Here is an 18,740-nt window from a genome sequence, read left to right on the forward strand (position 1 = left end):
TTTTGTGTCTCTCAGTAGTGCGGAGTGCAAAGGGGCAAGAAAGGTCAGGAAGTGCAAGAGCCGGGGCTGAGAGAATGGCTTCTTAAGGGTGTTAAAGGCTGAACGGATATTTGATTTTAGCTCTAGGGGTTCTGAAAGACCTCCTCGGGTGGCTTGATATAGGGGTTATGCCAAGACAGTGAAATTAGGAATCCAGAGATGTAGATATCCAGCTAACCCCCAGAAGGACAGGATCTCTGTTTTTGATGTAGGGAGTGGTAGGGTGGATATAAGGGACTTTCCATCGCTAGTAATACATCTTTTTGTTGGTGTTAAAAGGACTCTGAGATAGGTGACTCTAGGAAGAGAGAGCTGAGCTTTGGTGGGAGATACTCTATAGCCTCGATCAGCTAGAAAATTGAGGAGGTGTATAGTGTGTTGTTGAGAGTGTGTAAGCGAAGGACTACAAAGGAGAAGATCATCCACATATTGGAGAACAGTACTGGGAGTAAGGTCAAGGGAGGTTAGGTCTGATGCGAGAGCTTGGCCAAAGAAATGAGGGCTTTCAGGAGAGCCTTGCGGAAGGACTGTCCCTGTCAGCTGTTGGGAGCGATGATTGTCTGGGTCAGTCCAGGTAAAGGAAAAGAGGTCTTGAGAGTCTGGGTGTAAAGCGATGGTAAAGAAGGCATCATTGAAGTCAGTGAAGAGAGAATGAGAGAGAGAATATAGGGATTTGGTACTACTGGGTGTGTGGGGATAACAGCCACATTGATAAGTCTCAGGTCCTGGACCAGGCGATAGGAGCCATTTGGCTTTTTGACGGGTAGGATAGGGGTGTTATAGGGAGAGTGAGTTTGGCGCAAGAGGCCCTGATGTAGGAGTTTAGTGACGATAGGCTTTAACCCTTGTTGATGTTTTGGGGAGATGGGTATTGTGGTTGATTGGGGTGTTTAGAGGGGTCTTTGAGATGGATATGAATTGCAGCATGGTGAGAGGCAACAGATGAGTTGTCTGTATCCCAGACTATGGGGTTTATGGAAGAGGAGGACAATGGGGTGGGGAAGAGGAGGTGGGGTTGAGGAGCAGCAGCCAGGCTATGCCAGAGGGTGGGCTTGGGACAGTAATAGAGGTTTTGAATTTTGAGAGAAGGGCTCTCCCAAGAATAGGAGTAGGGCATTTTGGGAGTATGAGAAAAGAATGGGAAAATGGGGTGTCTTGAAGTGTGCAACGTAGAGGCTCGGTTATTCGTGGTGTAGATATTAAACCATCAACCCCCATAGCAGAGACCTGGGAGATCTTGGTTTTTCCAGAGCAGGCAAGCATAGCAGAGTAAGTGGCCCCATGTCAATGAGAAAAGAGATTGGCTTACCTGCCCCTGTGAGTTACCCTGGGCTCCATAGAGGTGATGCAAGTCAGGGCTTGGGGCCCTGGGCACCTTCAGTCTTCAGCGGTGAGTCTGAGGAGGCTAGGCAGAGCTGGGTCAGAGGACTTTTCCTTGGGACCAGGAGGGGATGTCCAGATCCCTGGAGGGGGATTTCGGCAGTGGACCTTCCATGTCCCTTTATGCTACAGCGGGGACATGGGCCTGGAGGTGGCCTCGACATTAGGCATGAGTGGGCCCAGGGGCCTTCTTTGCCACATTTTAAGCAGCGTCCAGGGGGCTTCCTGTCTGTGTTGGTTGATGGAGATTTGGAGCCATGTAGCTGCTGCTGCTGCTAAGTCGCTTCAGTCATGTCCTGACCCTGTGCGATCCCATAGATGGCAGCCCACCAGACTCCCCTGTCCCTGGGATTCTCCAGGTAAGAACACTGGAGTGGGTTGCCATTTCCTTCTCCAATGCATAAGAGTGAAAACTGAAAGTGAAGTCGCTCAGTTGTGTCCACCTCTTCGTGACCCCATGGACTGCAGCCCACCAGGCTCCTCCATCCATGGGATTTTCCAGGCAAGAGTACTGGAGTGGGGTGCCATTGCCTTCTCCATGGGCAGTGGCTAAAAGGTGGTATTTGGCCTGATCTTGTTGGGCCTTCTCTAGCTTTGCCTTCTCTTCCCGGTTATTGAAAATCTTAAAGGCTAAATTTGAAAAGTCTTGTTGAGGGTTTGAGGGCCTTCTTCTGCCTTTTTTAGTTTCTTTCGGATGTCTGGGAATGATTGGGAGATAAAATGGACGTTAAGGACAATGGTGCCCTCTGCTGAAGTGGGGTCTAATATTGTATATTTTTGTAGGGCTTCCGTTAACCTGGCTAGAAATTGTGCCGGGTTTTCATCTAGTCCTTGAGTTATTAGCCGGAGCTTATCACAGTTGACGGCTGTCTGTGCTGCCTTTTGAAGGCCCACAGTGAGGCGGCGACCAGATGAGTAATCTGGGCTGCTCGTCCCTGTCTCCCTGCCTGAAAATCCCAGTTGGAATCATCTCTGGGGAAGCTGTGGCCCCACAGGCTCAGCATCATCCGTCCTGTGTTCTCATCAGCGTGTGCCCAAGAGGCTTGCCATACTCGTTCCTTCTCTTCTGGGAGAGGAGTGGAGGAAAGGATGATGTGAAAATCATGCTAGGTTAAGTCCTAAGACTGGGTAAGATACTGGAATTCTCTTAGATATATATCAGGGTCCGAGGAGAAGGAGCCAAGATGCTTTTCAATCTGAGATGGACCGGAGAGGGAGAATGGGACTTGAACAAAACAACGTCTTCTGTTCCAACTGCTTCCCCTAAAGGGAGGAGTGGAGCTGGGAAAGGAGAGGGGTCCTGCGGTGAAGTTTCCTGCTTTAAAGTTGTTCAGACTGGGTACAGGGAGGGCATCTATGGAGGTCAGGGTAAAGCCTTGGGACCCTCAGGGTAGAGGGTGGGGCTGAAGTCTCAGAACTTGCCTCCAGAACAGGCAGGGAGCGGTGTTGGGAGCTGGGAGAGAGGGAAATGGGAGGGTTCAGTTCAGTTCAGTTGCTCGGTCGTGTCCAACTCTTTGCGACCCCATGGACTGTAGCACGCCAGGCTTCCACGTCAATCACCAACTCCAGGTGACTGGCCCTTAAAGAGAGCCAGCATCCTCCCTTTCTGATGGGTCTTTCTTATACCCCGCCAAAGAAAAATTCTCTGAAGGCATGGTTAATTTTCAGCCTGTAGCTGAGTCCTGAAGTCTCATAGCCGGAGGTTTGGGATCCAGTGGTCTCATCACCTTGAGAAGGTAGGCACCAGCTGGAAGACAGAAGGTTGTTTGGGCAATGTGGTCAGTCTCAAGGGTCACTGTGATCTTGTTCTTTGTTTGCAAGGCCAGCATCATGAGCCATTTCAACCATGAGCCCCCATGGAGGCCCTATCAACAATAATCTTTGTTCAGATGGCCTGCCCCGCTTTGCTACCAACTTCTATGTATCCTAACCCGTTTCCCACCACCTTGGAGCAGTTTCTCAGGGCTTCCTGAGATGCTGCCCCCCGGGCCTGAAGTCCTGACATTCCCACAGAAAAGAAGACAGTCTGCTTTCAGATTGTGACTGCTTTTTTTTTTTCTTCTTCTTTCTTTTTTCAGCCGAATTAGGTTATTACAGAGAGTTGAGTAGGGTTCCTTGTGCTATACAGTGGATCCTTGTAGATGATTTTATAAATAGTAGTTTGTATATGTTAATCTGGACTTGCCTGGTGGCTCAGATGATAAAGAATCTGCCTGCAATGCAGGAGACCTGGGTTCGATCCCTTGATTGGGAAGATCCCCTGGAGAAGCAAATGGTTACAGCCTCCAGTATTCTTGCCTGGAGAATTCCATGGACAGAGGAGCCTGGTGGTCCCTAGTCTATGGGGTCACAAAGAGTCAGGCAGGATTGAGCGACTTTCACCTTTTTTAGGTTAACCTAAACCAGCTAATTTCTCCCTGCCCCCATCCTTTCCTCTTGGGAATTATAAATTCCTAAGTCTGTGAGGCTGTTCCTCTTTGGTAAAGAAGTTCATTTGTATCTATTTTTATACTCCATCTAGAAGTGGGCTTCCCCTGTGGCTTAGCTGGTAAAGAATCTACCTGCAATGCGCAGACTTGGGTTGGGAAGATCCCTGGAGAAGGGAAAGGCTACCCAGTATTCTGGCCTGGAGAATTCCGTGGACTGTATAGTCCATGGGGTCGCAAAGAGCTGGACACAACTGAGCGACTTTCACTAGACGTGATATCATATGATTCTCATCTTTTCCTGTCCACCTTACTTCAGTTAGAATGATCATCTCTACTTTTTTCCCTGGGCCTGGAAATGGCATTACTTGACCCTTGTTGCTGTTTAAAGGGCCATAGAAAGTCTTCTATCTCTACCCTTACCGCTATGATAACCAGAGTCTTACAGTTAGTCCTAGTTCCTGGTTGTAAATTAGAGTGGATTGTGAGAGCGGAAGCCAAAAACGTTTGTCTCTTTAATACTTGTTTTCTTTTAAATTAGTGCGCACTTTTTATTAGAGTAAATCTGACTCACAATGCTGTGCCTCCCATGGAAGTACAGAATCTTGTCGACGTTCACCCGTGCGTGCGTCTATTCATGTTTGGTTTCTTTCTCATGTAGGTTATTAGAGTGGCTAGCACCCACCGTTGGCAGCGTAGGTCATGTTGATTATGTATTTTATATGTATCGTCAGGATGGGGCGTCCCAGGTGGTACTAGTGATAAACAGCCCTCCTGCCAATACAAGAGACATAAGAGACGAGGGTTCTGTCCCTGAGTTGGGAAGATCCCCTGGAGGAGGGCATCGCAGCCCACCACTCCAGTGTTCTTGCCTGGAGAAGTGTATGGACAGAGGAGCCTGGTGGGCCACAGTTCATGGGATTGCAAAGAGTCGAATGCGACTTAGCAAGCATGCAGGTACTAGATAGAACAGACAACCAAAGACTGTGTCTCCTTCCCACTTTTTTAAATTAAGTATAACTTTATTTCTCATTGTAGAAACCTTGATATACAAGTTGATATAGGTTGCAGGTATGCAAAATGTTTCTTTTTTAATTAAAAAAAATACATATATGCATTCACATTTGGATTTTTTTCTCATATAAGTTATTACACAGTGTTGATGGAATATTCCCTTGGTATACCTAGTTCCTTGTGGATTACCTATTTTATGTGGAATGATTATATTAGTTACATCTAAATTTTTGAGTTTATATCTTAGCCTCTACATTGTCCTTTTTTAAGCATATCTTTTATGTCTCTGAGTCTTATGTTTTCCTTGACTAATTCATTGGTGTGAAGATTTAGGTTCCACCTATAAGTGATATGATATATTTTTTTCTCATTCTGACTTTTACTTAGTTTGATCGTCCTGAGTTTTGTCTGTGTTCCTGAATTATTTCCTTCTTATTTCTGGCTGAGTCGTGCTGTCCTATGCACATGTGTCATTTCTTCTTTATGCGTTTATCTCTCCATAAACATCTTGTACGCTTCCACTTGTTATAAACTGTGAAGTGTAGTCCATGGCACACTTGGCCGCATAAGCCTTTTAAAAATCTTGTTTTCTCTTCAAATGCTGGTTTGGAGTGGTTCTGCAGGCATCTATGGGACATCTACTTTCTTCTCCTAAACGCAGGTCCATACTTCTCTCTACAATGACTCTTCATTAACATGCCAGCAGCACCACGACAGGGTTCCCTTTCCTTCATGTCTTTTCTACCATTTTTTTTTCTTTTAAATTTATCATCATGGCCTCTCACATTGGTGCAGGGTGCTCTCCTGTTGTGATTTTGATTTTATGTCTGGCATAATTCACAGTGTTAGGTAGATTTCCATGGGCTGTTTTTTAAGCACTGTGAGTAGAATTTATTGTAGAAAAATTTATTCCTGATAGTCTGTCCTGTTTTTCATTATTGTCGATTTGTTTCCCATGAAGATTTAAGTGCAGGTATCATTTAGAGCCCAGCATTTTGTGAATATGAAGTGCTCATGAACAATAGTTTTACGTTTGCTGTTTTGGAAAGGGCCGCAGAGTGGCAGAATTACTTCATGCCTTCCTCTTGTTACTATGGGAACCGGAGCCTTGGGTAAGTCCTGGCTTCTCATTGTAAACTGGAGTGGAATATGAGAGTAGAAGCCACCAAACCGTGGCTCTCATTACTTCTTCTTTGTCTTTTTTTAAGTAATGTGTATTCTTTATTGGAGTAAATTCGACTCACAATATTGTGTTTCCTCTAGTGGTAGGCAGTCTTTTTCACTTACATTCTTGCAGGCTTGTATTTCTGTTTTTCACAATTAGATTAGAGTGTTTAGTAAAACACCCTTGGAAAGGTGGATCCATGTTGATAATACATTTTATATATCTCATTGTTATAACTTAATCCCAACCTCTGAATCCTCCCACCCACCCTTGTGCTAAGTTGCTTCAGTCCTGTCCAGCTCTTTGTGACCCCGTGGGCTGTAGCCCACCAGGCTCCTCTCGGCAAGAATACCGGACTGGGTTACCATGCCCTCCTCCAGGGGCTCTTCCCGACCCAGGGATGGAACCCACGTCCTTTTATGTCTCCTGCACTGGCAGCAGGTGCCTTACCACTAGTGTTACCTAATAGTGGGAGACCCTCCACCCGTCCTTGCGTGTGTGTTCGTGACTCAGTTGTGTCCGACTCTTTGTGACCCCTTGGACTGCGGCCCACCAGGCTCCTCTGCCCATGGGATTTCCCAGGTAAGAACACTGGAGTGGGTAGCTGTATCCTTCTCCAGGTGATCTTCCTGACCCAAGGATCAAACCCAGGTCTCCTGCATTGCAGGCAGACTCTTTACCATCTGAGCCAGCAAGGGAGCCCCCTGCCCCACCTAGTAAGTTTGTTCCCTAAGGCTGTCTGGTTATTTCATATGTAAATGAGTTCTTCGGGGAGAATTTCTCATTCCCACCTACAAGTGACGTCATATGATATCTCTTTTTCTCGCTCTGACTTCACTTGCATGATTATCTCTAGATTAATCTCTATTCTTGCGAATGACATTAGTTCATTTTGTCCTGGCAGAGTCGTGATGCCATTGTGTACACACGTGACTTGTTCTTCATCCACTCCTCTGTTCAAGGACATTCTGATTCCTTCCTTGCCTTAGCAAGTGGATATCCTGTGAGTGTACATACAATAAATTTGATGCATAATTTATTCAAATTCTGATATCTCTGCCTATATTCATAAAAATGGACTGCCAGATCATGTGGCAGCTCTAGTTTTACTTTTAAAAGTTGGTTTTTATAGTGGCTGTTACCAACTGCATCCCACCAGCATCATAAACGTTTCCTGTTTTCTCAGCCCGACTCCAGCATTTCCTGAATGTAGGTGTTTTTGATATCGGTCTTTGTGACTCTCTTGATATTGGTCTTCTCATTGTCTTGATTTTCATATCTCTAATAATTTGCCTCCCTGAGTAACTTTTCATGTGTTCTTTATTTTCAAAAAACGTTGTGAATTTATTTTCCTTTTGATATTTTGTTCTGACAGTTTGCCCTATTTTACATTCTTTTAATAATTACCCCTTTTTTTTTTTTTAATGCAGTTATCCTTTAGAGCCCAGCAAATTTTGTCAAGAGCCTTGGTGAAAGGACGACACGGGGTTGTATGAATAGAGTGGAGTCTATCAGAACAACACCCAAACGTTGTGCCCTTTTTTCAATTTTAAAAAATAAATACACTTTAACTTCTCACCCTAATTTTCATTAAATATATTTAAGTACTCATTCTACAATGTAAGGTGCTGCAAGTTATAGGTTTTCAAAATGCCTTCTTTAATTTTAAATATATATATATATGAAAGAGATGGGAATACCAGACCACCTGATCTGCCTCTTGAGAAATTTGTATGCAGGTCAGGAAGCAACAGTTAGAACTGGACATGGAACAACAGACTGGTTCCAAATAGGAAAAGGAGTTCGTCAAGGCTGTATATTGTCACCCTGCTTATTTAACTTATATGCAGAGTACATCATGAGAAACGCTGGACTGGAAGAAGCACAAGTTGGAATCAAGATTGCTGGGAGAAATATCAATAACCTCAGATATGCAGATGACACCACCCTTAGGGCAGAAAGTGAAGAAGAACTAAAAAGCGTCTTGATGAAAGTGAAAGTGGAGAGTGAAAAAGTTGGCTTAAAGCTCAACATTCAGAAAATGAAGATCATGGCATCTGGTCCCACCACTTCATGGGAAATAGATGGGGAAACAGTGGAAACAGTGTCAGACTTTATTTTTCTGGGCTCCCAAATCACTGCAGATGGTGACTGCAGCCATGAAATTAAAAGACGCTTACTCCTTGGAAGGAAAGTTATGACCAACCTAGATAGCATGTTCAAAAGCAGAGACATTACTTTGCCAACAAAGGTTCGTCTAGTCAAGGCTATGGTTTTTCCTGTGGTCATGTATGGATGTGAGAGTTGGACTGTGAAGAAGGCTGAGCGCCAAAGAATTGATGCTTTTGAACTGTGGTGTTGGAGAAGACTCTTGAGAGTCCCTTGGACTGCAAGGAGATCCAACCAGTCCATTCTGAAGGAGATCAGCCCTGGGATTTCTTTGGAAGGAATGATGCTAAAGCTGAAACTCCAGTACTTTAGCCACCTCATGCGAAGAGTTGACTCATTGGAAAAGACTCTGATGTTGGGAGGGATTGGGGGCAGGAGGAGAAGGGGACGACAGAGGATGAGATGGCTGGATGGCATCACTGACTCGATGGATGTGAGTCTGAGTGAACTCCGGGAGTTGGTGATGGACAAGGAGGCCTGGCGTGCTGCGATTCATGGGGTTGCAAAGAGTCGGACACAACTGAGCGACTGATCTGATCTGATCTGATTCACATTCAGACTTTTCCTCATATTGGTTATTATAAATGGTCACTAGAACTCCATTGATAGGTAGGTCCTTGTTGAGTATTGATTTTATATGGAATGATTGTATTTGTTACATCTACGGTTTTGAGTTTATCCCTTGCCCAGTTCTTCCTCCTTTAGAAAGCACGAGCTTGTTCCTTAAGTTTCTGAACCTGCTTATGTTTTCTCAGTTCACTGGTGTGCATTTTTAGATTCTAACTATGTAATATGACATTTGTATTTTTTTCTGATTCTGACTTCACTTACTTTGATTACCTATTTTTGTCTGTGCTCCTGAAAATGTCATCATTTCATTCCCTTTTTGTGGCTGAATCGTATTACATCTTCTTTATCCGTTCGCCTCTCCAGAAATATTTTTTGGCCTCCTTGGTTGGATATTGTAAATCCACACTTGGCTGACGTGCCTTTTGCAAGTCTTGCTTTCTTCTCAGACACTCTTCATGAGGTTCTGCAGGATTTTTATGTAGGTCTCTTTTTATCACGTCAAGGCAGTTCCATCCTTTCTCTCCAGTGACCTTCACCATTTCCGTGTCACAGACACCATTACAGGATTCCTTTCCGGACACATATTCTTTGAAGATTTTTCACGACGGCTTTTCACAGCGCTGCCAAGTCACGCTTCCTGGAAGGTGTGACTTCCATGTCTGTCATAATTCACAAAGTTTACAACTTTTCGTGGACTCTTTTAAAAAAACAGTATGAGTTGAATTACTTTAGAAATTTTCTGGATTGTTAGCCTAGTTTTTATGATTTTTTATTTATTTCCCTTAAAATTTGTTGAGGTGCAGGTATCATTTAGAGCTCAGCGTCCTTGGAATATGAAGTCACCATGAACAGTGGTTTTGATGTTGCTTTTTTCAGAAATGGGCTCAGGGCGACAGAAGGCCTTCACGTTCTCTCTCGTTACTCTGGTGTCTGGGGCTTGAGGCGCCATGCTGCTGGTTGTAAACTAGAGTGAAATGTGTGAGCAGAAGCCACCCAAAGCTTTCATACTTTTTTTCCTCCAAAGTAATGTGTATTTTTTATTAAAATAAAAGACTTACAGAGTTGTGGGTTTTTTGTAGGTAGCCAAATCTTACTCAGTTTTATTTATATTTTTATTGAGGTTTGGAGTTTTTTCACATGTCGGTTATTATAGAACGTTCAGTACACCCCTTTCCAAAGCAGGTCCATGTTGATCACTTTTTATGTATTTGTGGATATGAGTTAATTCCTTCTTCCTAATCTACCCCCTTTCTCTCCACCACTTACCTTTGGTGACCATAAGTTTGTTTTCTTAGACTGTGTATTTATTTCACATGAAAATAAGCTTCAAATAATGAGTACCTCCTTCCCACCTATACATGACATCGCACAATATTTTCTCTCAGTCTGACTGACTTTATATTTTCCTGGTGGCTCAGACGGTAAAGAATTCGCCTGCAATGCAGGAGACCTGGGTTCAGTCTCTGGGTCAGGAAGATCCCCTGGAGAAGGGAATGACAACCCACTCCAATATTCTTCCCAGGAGAATCCCATGGACAGAGGAGCCTGGCGGGCTACAGTCCATGGCGTCTCAAAGGGTTGGCTGAGCAACCAACACTTTCACTTTTTCCTTCATTTATTCAAGTCCCTGCAAATGGCATGACTTCCTTGTGTTCAGTCAGTCGTATTTTGCTGTGTACACGTGTCACCTTCTCTTCACCCACGCACCAGTCCACGCAGACTGTGCTTCCTCACTTGCTCCATGTCTTGGCTATTGTGTATGCACCACGTAGTGCATGCTTGGCTGCATACGTTTTAAAAAATCTGGATTCCTGTGCATACACTCTCACGAGCGGGACTGTCAGATTATATGGGAGGTCTCTTTCTTTTTTTCAAATGCACATCTAGGGAGGTCCTCGTAGTGACCGTTACCAATAAAATCGTCCCAGCACCTGAAGCGTCTTTCTCCTTCACCTTACTAGCATTTCTTGTTTGTAAATGTTTTGAGAGTGATGTTTTTGACTTTTCTATGGTGATATATCATTGTGTCATTTTGATTTTCCTATGTCTAATTCTTGAGGTCGTGTCATTTAGAGCTCAACAAGTTTTCAGAATATTAAGTACTGATGAGCAAAAAGTAGTATGGTTGCTGTTTTGGGATGTGGCCACAGGGTGGCAGGATTTCCTCATGTCCAAAGTGGTTAGTAAGCTAAGCCTTTAGAATCAAGAGAGTGATGGCTGAAAAGGTTTTAAAAGATCCCATTACGTATCTAGCATCAAGTATCTAGAATCAGGAGTATTTGACCTGCACTCCACAGGATCATTTTAAGATCCAATAGTTTGTTTTAAAAGATGCTTTTTGTTCCTTGGAAGGAAAGCTATGACAAATCTAGACAATGTATTAAAAAGCAGAGACATCACTTTGCTGACAAAGGTCCGTCTAGTCAAAGCTATGGTTTTTCTAGTAGTCATGTATGGATGTGAGAGTTGGACCATAAAGAAGACTGAGTGTCCAATAAGATTATGGAGAGTCCCTTGGACTGCAAGGAGATCCAACTAGTCAATCCTAGAGGAAATCAACCTGGACTATTTATTGCAAGGTCCGTTGTTCAAGCTGAAGCTTCCATACTTTGGCCATCTGATGTTAAGGGCCGACTCATTGGAAAAGACCCTGATGCTGACAAAGATTGAGGGCAGGAGAAACAGGTGGCAAAGGATGACATGGTTCGATAGCATCACTGACTCAGTGAATGTCTCCCAGAATAAGTCTGGGAGCCAGTGCAGGGCAGAGGAGTCTGGTGTGCTGCAGTCCGTGAGATTGCAAAGAGTCAGACACGACTGAGCAACTGAACAGCAACAGTTTGTTTTCCACTTGTGAGAAGCTAGGCAAAGTAGTTTCCAGGCAATCAAACCCAACTTTATAAAATTTATGTGTCCAGCCAGGGTCACTGGACAAATTGCTTTAAGGCTAGTCCCAGGCAGACTTCTGTAAAACTCTAAAAGCATTTTATGTGCTCAATTGCTGAGTGTCTCTTTGTAACCCCATGGACTCTGTATGCCAGGCTCCTCTATCTGTGGAATTTTCCAGGTAAGAATACTGGAGTGGGTTGCCATTTCCTCCTCAAGGGGATCTTTCCAACCCAGGGATCAAACCTGCATCTCTTGCATCTCCTCAGCTACCTGAGAAACCCAAAAGTATTTTATTACTAGATAATTTGGATCTACAGAGAGACAAAGTCTCTTTCTGTTGTTATCTATAAATGCTTCTTTATATAGCTCTATTTAAATGGCTTTGTGCTCTTCTAATATGACTTTCTGATGACAGTGGCCTTGCTTTATGAACTTATGCACCAAACTATTTTGTCTTCTAGGGCTTCCCTGGTGGCTCAGTGGTGAGTCCACCTGCCAATGCAGGAGACACTGGTTCAATCCCTGGATTTGGGAAGATCCCCTGAATGAGGAAATGGCAACCCACTCCAGTGTTCTTGCCTGGAGAATCCCAGGGACAGAGAGGAGCCTGGTGGGCTACAGTCTATTTAAACACAACTAAATAGCAGCAATTTTGTCTTCTGCCCAAGTGTGGTTTGCTACTGTTTAGTCACTAAGTCGTGTCTGGTTAAAAAAGCAAGCAAACCAGCCAGCCAGTGAACGGTTTTTTAAACAGGCTGAAGGTGCCATCTACTGCCCCACCTGTAGAAAATGCCCAAGGAATGTAGTCAGCCTTATTGACTGAGAGCCAGAGGAACTAGGGTATTATGGCAAGTTAGACTCTAATTGTCTTCACATCTAATTATCTTCCAAGTTGTATTCTGTCTGTAATGAGTTACGTAGTTATATCTTATGGTCTCTCCCTGACATTCTTCAACCTCTGGTTACAGAATAAGACACTGAAAATCATTTAAAATTATAAGACAGGGTCAGGTTAATGCACTTTCCATTAGATCCTGATTGCCTAATGCTAAAATGCCTTCAGGGTTCTGGAGCAAAGATGCTCTTTGCCGCTTCAACTCCTAGTAACGACCGAAGCCCAGAGCACCCTGGGCAGCAGCTCCTACTGCAGAGGTGACTGTATTTATTTTACAGCGTGTTGAACAGTGACAGAAAAAGAGGAAGCTCTAACAGGGGAAGCTTTCAGGTACGCAAAAATTGTTTCATTTTTTTTTGTATGGTTTTGCTGTTTGGTTTTTCATGGAACATCCATGATAGAACAGGCCCAGACCGATTTTTGAGAATAAAATGTACATTTTCTTCTCCTGAGAGAATGCTGTCTGCCAAGTTAATTAAAACCTGTCTTTTCTATGAGTTTGGCATAAATTATGACTTGCTTTGGACAAACTGATTTCCAGACTGGCTTAATCCCAGAGAGTGCTCAAGGAACGCTCCAGCAACTGGAGCTGACAACAGTGCGCCCAGGGTTTCGTTATCTGTGGGGCATGTGTGTCTTTAACCCTTGGGCGGAGATCTGCTCTTCTCTCCCACATAACTTACCATTTGTTTGACTCTGAAATATACTGTTTAGTCTTTATGATGAGCTTGTTCTGTGTATGGAAAGCGATTTTTTAAATACAAACAACACACACTGTCGATCAAGTTCATCCTGCATTAAAAGCACCTGAAAAACTGGATAATTTAGAGTGAACGTGAAATTTCTTTCACACCCATCAAGTTATGTGGTTCATTATTCCTTCAACTTTTTAAAAAACATCTTCACATACACATTTATTTACTCACAGTTTCATATTTAGCTGCTGTTAAACAATAGTATGACTTTGAGGTGCCACTATGTCCTGTGTGGGGGGTGGTTTTCCACTGCTGTTTGATAATTTGATAATAGTATATAAAAAGCTTTCTTTAGAGCCTCATGATTCTGCATAACCATATCCAGGTTCATATTTCATTTCTATCTCACGTTCCTCAATCACTTATGTATAATTTAAAAGCTTCTATTTTCTCAGAGGTAAATTTTCTTCAAAGTGGATGTTAAAGCCCAGTCCATCAGGCACTTTTTGGGGTTTCTTAACATATTCTATAATCCTGTCTCAAATTCCTTAAAACTTCGAGCAATAGTTATGTCTGTTGTCTATTATGGGGTCGACTTCCTGCAACCCCATAAGACTATAGCTCTCTGGGCTCCTCTTCTGCCCATGAGATTTTCCAGGCAAGAATCCTGGAATAGGTTGCCATTTCCTCCTCTGGGGGGATCTTCCCCACCCAGGAATGAACCACATCTGCATTGACAGGCAGATCTTTACCACTGAGCCACCTGGAAAGCCCTCATGACTAACTAAACACATCGGTCAGAGCTGATGAACATTAGAGACTGTTGTTCAGTTGCTAAGTCATGTCCAACTCTATGACTATGGACTGCAGCACACCAGGCTTCTCTGTCCTTCACCATCTCCTGGAGCTTGCTCAAACTCAAGTCAGTGATGCCATCCAACCCCTCTTGCTCTCTGTCACCCCCTTCTCCTCTTGCCTTCAATCTTTCCCAGCATCAGGGTCTTTTCCAATGAGTCAGTTCTTCACTTCAGGTGGCCAAAGTATTGGAGTTTCAGCTTCAGCATTAGTCCTTCCAAGGAATACTCAGGACTGATTTCCTTGGGGATGGACTGGTTAGATCTCCTTGCAGTCCAGACCTTCTCCAAATCCTGAGGAAATATCAGCATCTTGGGATTATCACAGAGCCAGGCCCCTTCCACCACCTTTCAATTATCCATTCACTGGTGACTGGAAACCAGCTGCTCTTGGTACTGGGAAAGAACCAACCCTGCTTTCATGAAGTTTTCAGTCCAGCAGAGAAATCAAATAGGAACTGACAAGCTGATGAATGTTGTCGTTCAGTCGCTGAGCCACGTCGACTCTCTTGCGACCCCATGGACTATAGCTTGCCACACCCCTCTGTCCATGGGTTCTCTGGGCGAGAATACGGAGTGGATGGCCTTCCCTTCTCCAGGGGATTGAAACCCACCTCTCCTGCAGGGACAGACTTTTCACAGCTGAGCCACCTAGGAAGCCTGATGAATAAGAGCGTGAATTACAGAGGTGCTCTGGGAGCTGATGGTGAGAGGGTAAAGGGCAGGAAGGCCAGAGGTGTCCAAGTGGCAGGAGGAAATAAATTGCAAGTGGCGGACGTTTTATTTCCTTTTCTGTTGATGAAATCGGTTCTGCCTAAGACTAACCTTTTTTTTTTTTTTCTTTTCTCAAACCTTGGGCTGGTAATGGCTCAACAAACCAGTATTCACGTCAATTGTTTATGGCTGCAGGACACCTTGTGCCATCCTGTCTCAAAAGTGCATTTTGTGGGAGAAGGGCCGGGTGAAATTCCCTCAGCTTTGCGGTCTCTCTTATCTGATTAGCAGCTCGCCAACAGACATAAAATGCCTTGCTAAAAACTAGCAAGCGGACACGCTTTCTTTCCCCTACTGATGTCTATGTCAGCCTCATCTCTGACCCCAGATCGAACTCTTTTCCTGTGGAGGTCACGAATCCCAGCGTAACACACGGCTCACAGCAGCAACCTTTCAGTGGGAAGAGTTAGGGAAGACTCCCCTGAAGAAAGGATATTACTGAACTTGAAGAAATCTGATGGGGAGGTGGCTGAAGTAGGGATAGGGAGAAGGGCTCTACAGGCAGGAGGAGAGCATATGCAAAGCCCTGGGATCAGGGGAAAACCATATTGGCAAGGAGCTAAACTGGATTGGCTGGGAGGCCAGTGAGGAGACAGAAAGAACACTTACGGAAGGACAGGAGCCTCGAGCCTGATGGTAAGGAGAAACTAAGGGTGAGGCTTTCATTTATAAAAAGTAACATTTTCTACTATTGGAAAGATAGATTGGGAGGGGGATACAGAGAGAACAACTTTTGGGGGTGGGCGGAGATGGAAAATGGCAACCCACTCCAGTGCTCTTGCCTGGAAAATCCCATGGACAGAGGAGCCTGGTAGGCTGAAGTCCATGGGGTTGCTAAGAGTCAGGCACGACTAAGTGACTTCACTTTCACTTTTCACTTTCATGCACTGGAGAAGGAAATGGCAACCCACTCCAGTGTTCTTGCCTGGAGAATCCCAGGGATAGGGGAGCCTGGTGGGCTGCCATCCATGGGGTCACACAGAGTCGGACACGACTGAAGCGACTTAGCAGCAGCAGCAGCAGGAGATGGAAAACGAGATGTGGTAATCCAGGTCAGGGATTCAACAAGTGAGAAAATAGAGATCAACCCTGAGAACTTGATTCTTGACCATCCTCCGGAGGAGGACAAAGACAGGAGAAGGAGAAATGCTGCAGCTGAGCCCAGCCTGCAATGGCACCCCACTCCAGTACTCTTGCCTGGAAAATCCCATGGACGGAGGAGTCTGGTAGGCTGCAGTCCATGGGGTCGCTAAGAGTCAGACACGACTGAAGGATTTCACTTTCACTTTTCACTTTCATGCACTGGAGAAGGAAATGGAAACCCACTCTAGTGTTCTTGCCTGGAGAATCCCAGGGATAGGGGAGCCTGGTGGGCTGCTGTCTATGGGGTCGCACAGAGTCGGACACAACTGTAGTGACTTAGCAGCAGCAGAGCCCGGCCTGGATGAGCTGACCTGCAGATGCACAAATCCAGCCAAGTCCGGTTTAGATTAGCCAACTTCAGTCAACAAATAGTTAGACCTACATTGCGCATACATTCTAAGTCACTTCAGTCGTGTCCGTACTCTTTGCAACCCCAAGGACTGTATGTAGCCCGCTCCTCCGTCTATGGGATTCTCCAGGCAAGAACACCAAGGTGGGTTGCCCTTTCTTCCTCCAGCGCATCTTCCCCAACCCAGGGACTGAATCTGCATCTTTAACGTCTCCTCCATTGGTAGGCAGGTTCTTTACCACTAACAAATCTTGGGAAGGCCCAGACCTGTGGCTAAGTTATTAAAATGGCCAATGAATACAAAAGCATCTTGTCTAGTAAGGTGTTTACTTTTTCAAGGCCACAGAGCAAGCCACAGCTGGGGGTAAAGGAACTTCACCAAAACTTTGGTCTCCTGTCTGGCACCATTTCCACAAACATTGTCTACGCTTTTGATAACAAGTGCTGGAAGAACAGGCAGTGCCCGTATAGGGTCAACATTGGAGACAAGGGTGTGAGATAAGGCCGGAGGGGAGGATGAGAGAGAAGGAAGGAGGAAAAGTGGCTTCAGGACAGCGGATCCAGAAGGCAAACTGTCTGGGTGAACGGACGGGACACATCAACAGGACTCAGTGTTTGGACGTGAGGAGTCTGGGGCGGGGTCGTCCAGGAGGAGTCTCAGGTATGGGCTGTGGGGCCTGAGTGATGAGGGCCCCGCTAGTAGACAGAGGAACCATTCTGCAACTTTCTCCTCCTGCTAGATTCAAACCAACTTAAACTCAAACAGGAAGACCAAGTATACGAACTTATAGTTCCAAAGGTTGAAACACTACTTTCTTCATTCATTTTATGAAAAAAAAAAATTCAGCACAAAAAAGCAATTTAAAAAAGCTTTAATCTGTGACAAAATGTTGGGCTTCCCCGGTGGTTGAGATGGTAAAGAATCTTGCCTGCAGGGGCAGGAGACCCAGGTTTGATCCCTGGGTCAGGAAGATCCCCTGGAGAAGGAAATTACAATCCCCTTCCTGTATTTGCCAGGAGAATCCCATTGACAGAGGAGCCTGGTGGGCCACAGTCCATGGGGTTGCAAACAGACACACTGAGCTACTGACACATACGACAAAATTTTTTACCCATAGCTCTCTGTAAAACGAATGCCCTATTTCTGTGTGTTTATTGGAAGAGGAGGAAACAGTGGCGAGGGGAGGATTTTTAAATTAAAACTAGGTAAGAAGACTGACCTACAAACTGTCCTCCTGGTTCAAAGACTGCAACTAAAATCCACTGTAAAATAACAATTATACAGGAAAAAAAAAGTTACGTTTTTAACAAAATGAACAGATTCTTTATTTTATGCACTTCATGCAAACTATTACTGTTGTCTAAAAGGATTCCTCCCACACTGCACCCAGGCTGGACATATAACAGCAGCTGAAAAAAAGGGCTGTACAAGCAGAAGGTGAAAAGCATTGGCTACACAGAAGATAACGTTCCCTCTGAGTTGGTAACTGTCTGGACCTACCCCACAGGTAAGGACACCTTGACAAGAAAGCATGGTCTGAACCCTGGTGGGTCAAACCTCGACTGAAGACAAACCACGTGGGCTGTTACAGAACATTTTAGAAGTCACCTTGTTGACCTGGGCCAGTGGTTTTATCACAGCGGATTTAGAGGTGAAATAGCCTGTGTCAGTGGGAGGACACAGCTGGTTAGATCAATGCAGGTGATGTCAGCCAGGCTCACTTTGGATGTTTGTGATAAATAACACCAGCCCGTGGGAACTTGTCTCCACACATCACCAGGGTGGGTGACACCACTCATCAGTCTAGTATTGAGGTTGTTAACTAAGATCTACAGGAAAACTGGAAGTTGGTTTTAAGAGAAGGAAAAAAACTATAATGATTTAGGTAGGATACAGCTGCTTACTCCCAGCCCAATAATTTTCCCTATAGACCATAATGGCTCACCTCCCACCTCTAAAAACAGAACAATTTTTAGTTCTCAAATTTTCCTGAGGCCTGTACATCAGGGTCATGAATTTGAATTCAAGTTGACTCCCTTTGGGCTTTCCTAGTAGCTCAGATGGTAAAGAATCCCCCTGCAGTGCAGGAGACCGAATTTGATCCCTGGGTCAGAAAGATCCCCTGGAGAAGGAAATGGCAACCCACTCCAGTACTCTTGCCTGGAGAATTCCATGGATGGAGGAGCCTGGTGGGCTACAGTCCATGAGATCAGACATGACTGTGTGACTAACTTTCACTTTTCACTTTGACTCCATTTAGGGTGTAGGACAGGATGCTCTTGATTAACATTAGGTTAGTATTAGTTGCTCATTCGTGTCTGACTCTTTGCCACCCCTTTATGGCCCACCAGTCTCCTCTGTCCATGGTTCTCCAGGC

This window comes from Bos mutus, chromosome 27, assembly GCF_027580195.1.
Source record: "Bos mutus isolate GX-2022 chromosome 27, NWIPB_WYAK_1.1, whole genome shotgun sequence".
Classification (NCBI taxonomy): domain Eukaryota; kingdom Metazoa; phylum Chordata; class Mammalia; order Artiodactyla; family Bovidae; genus Bos; species Bos mutus.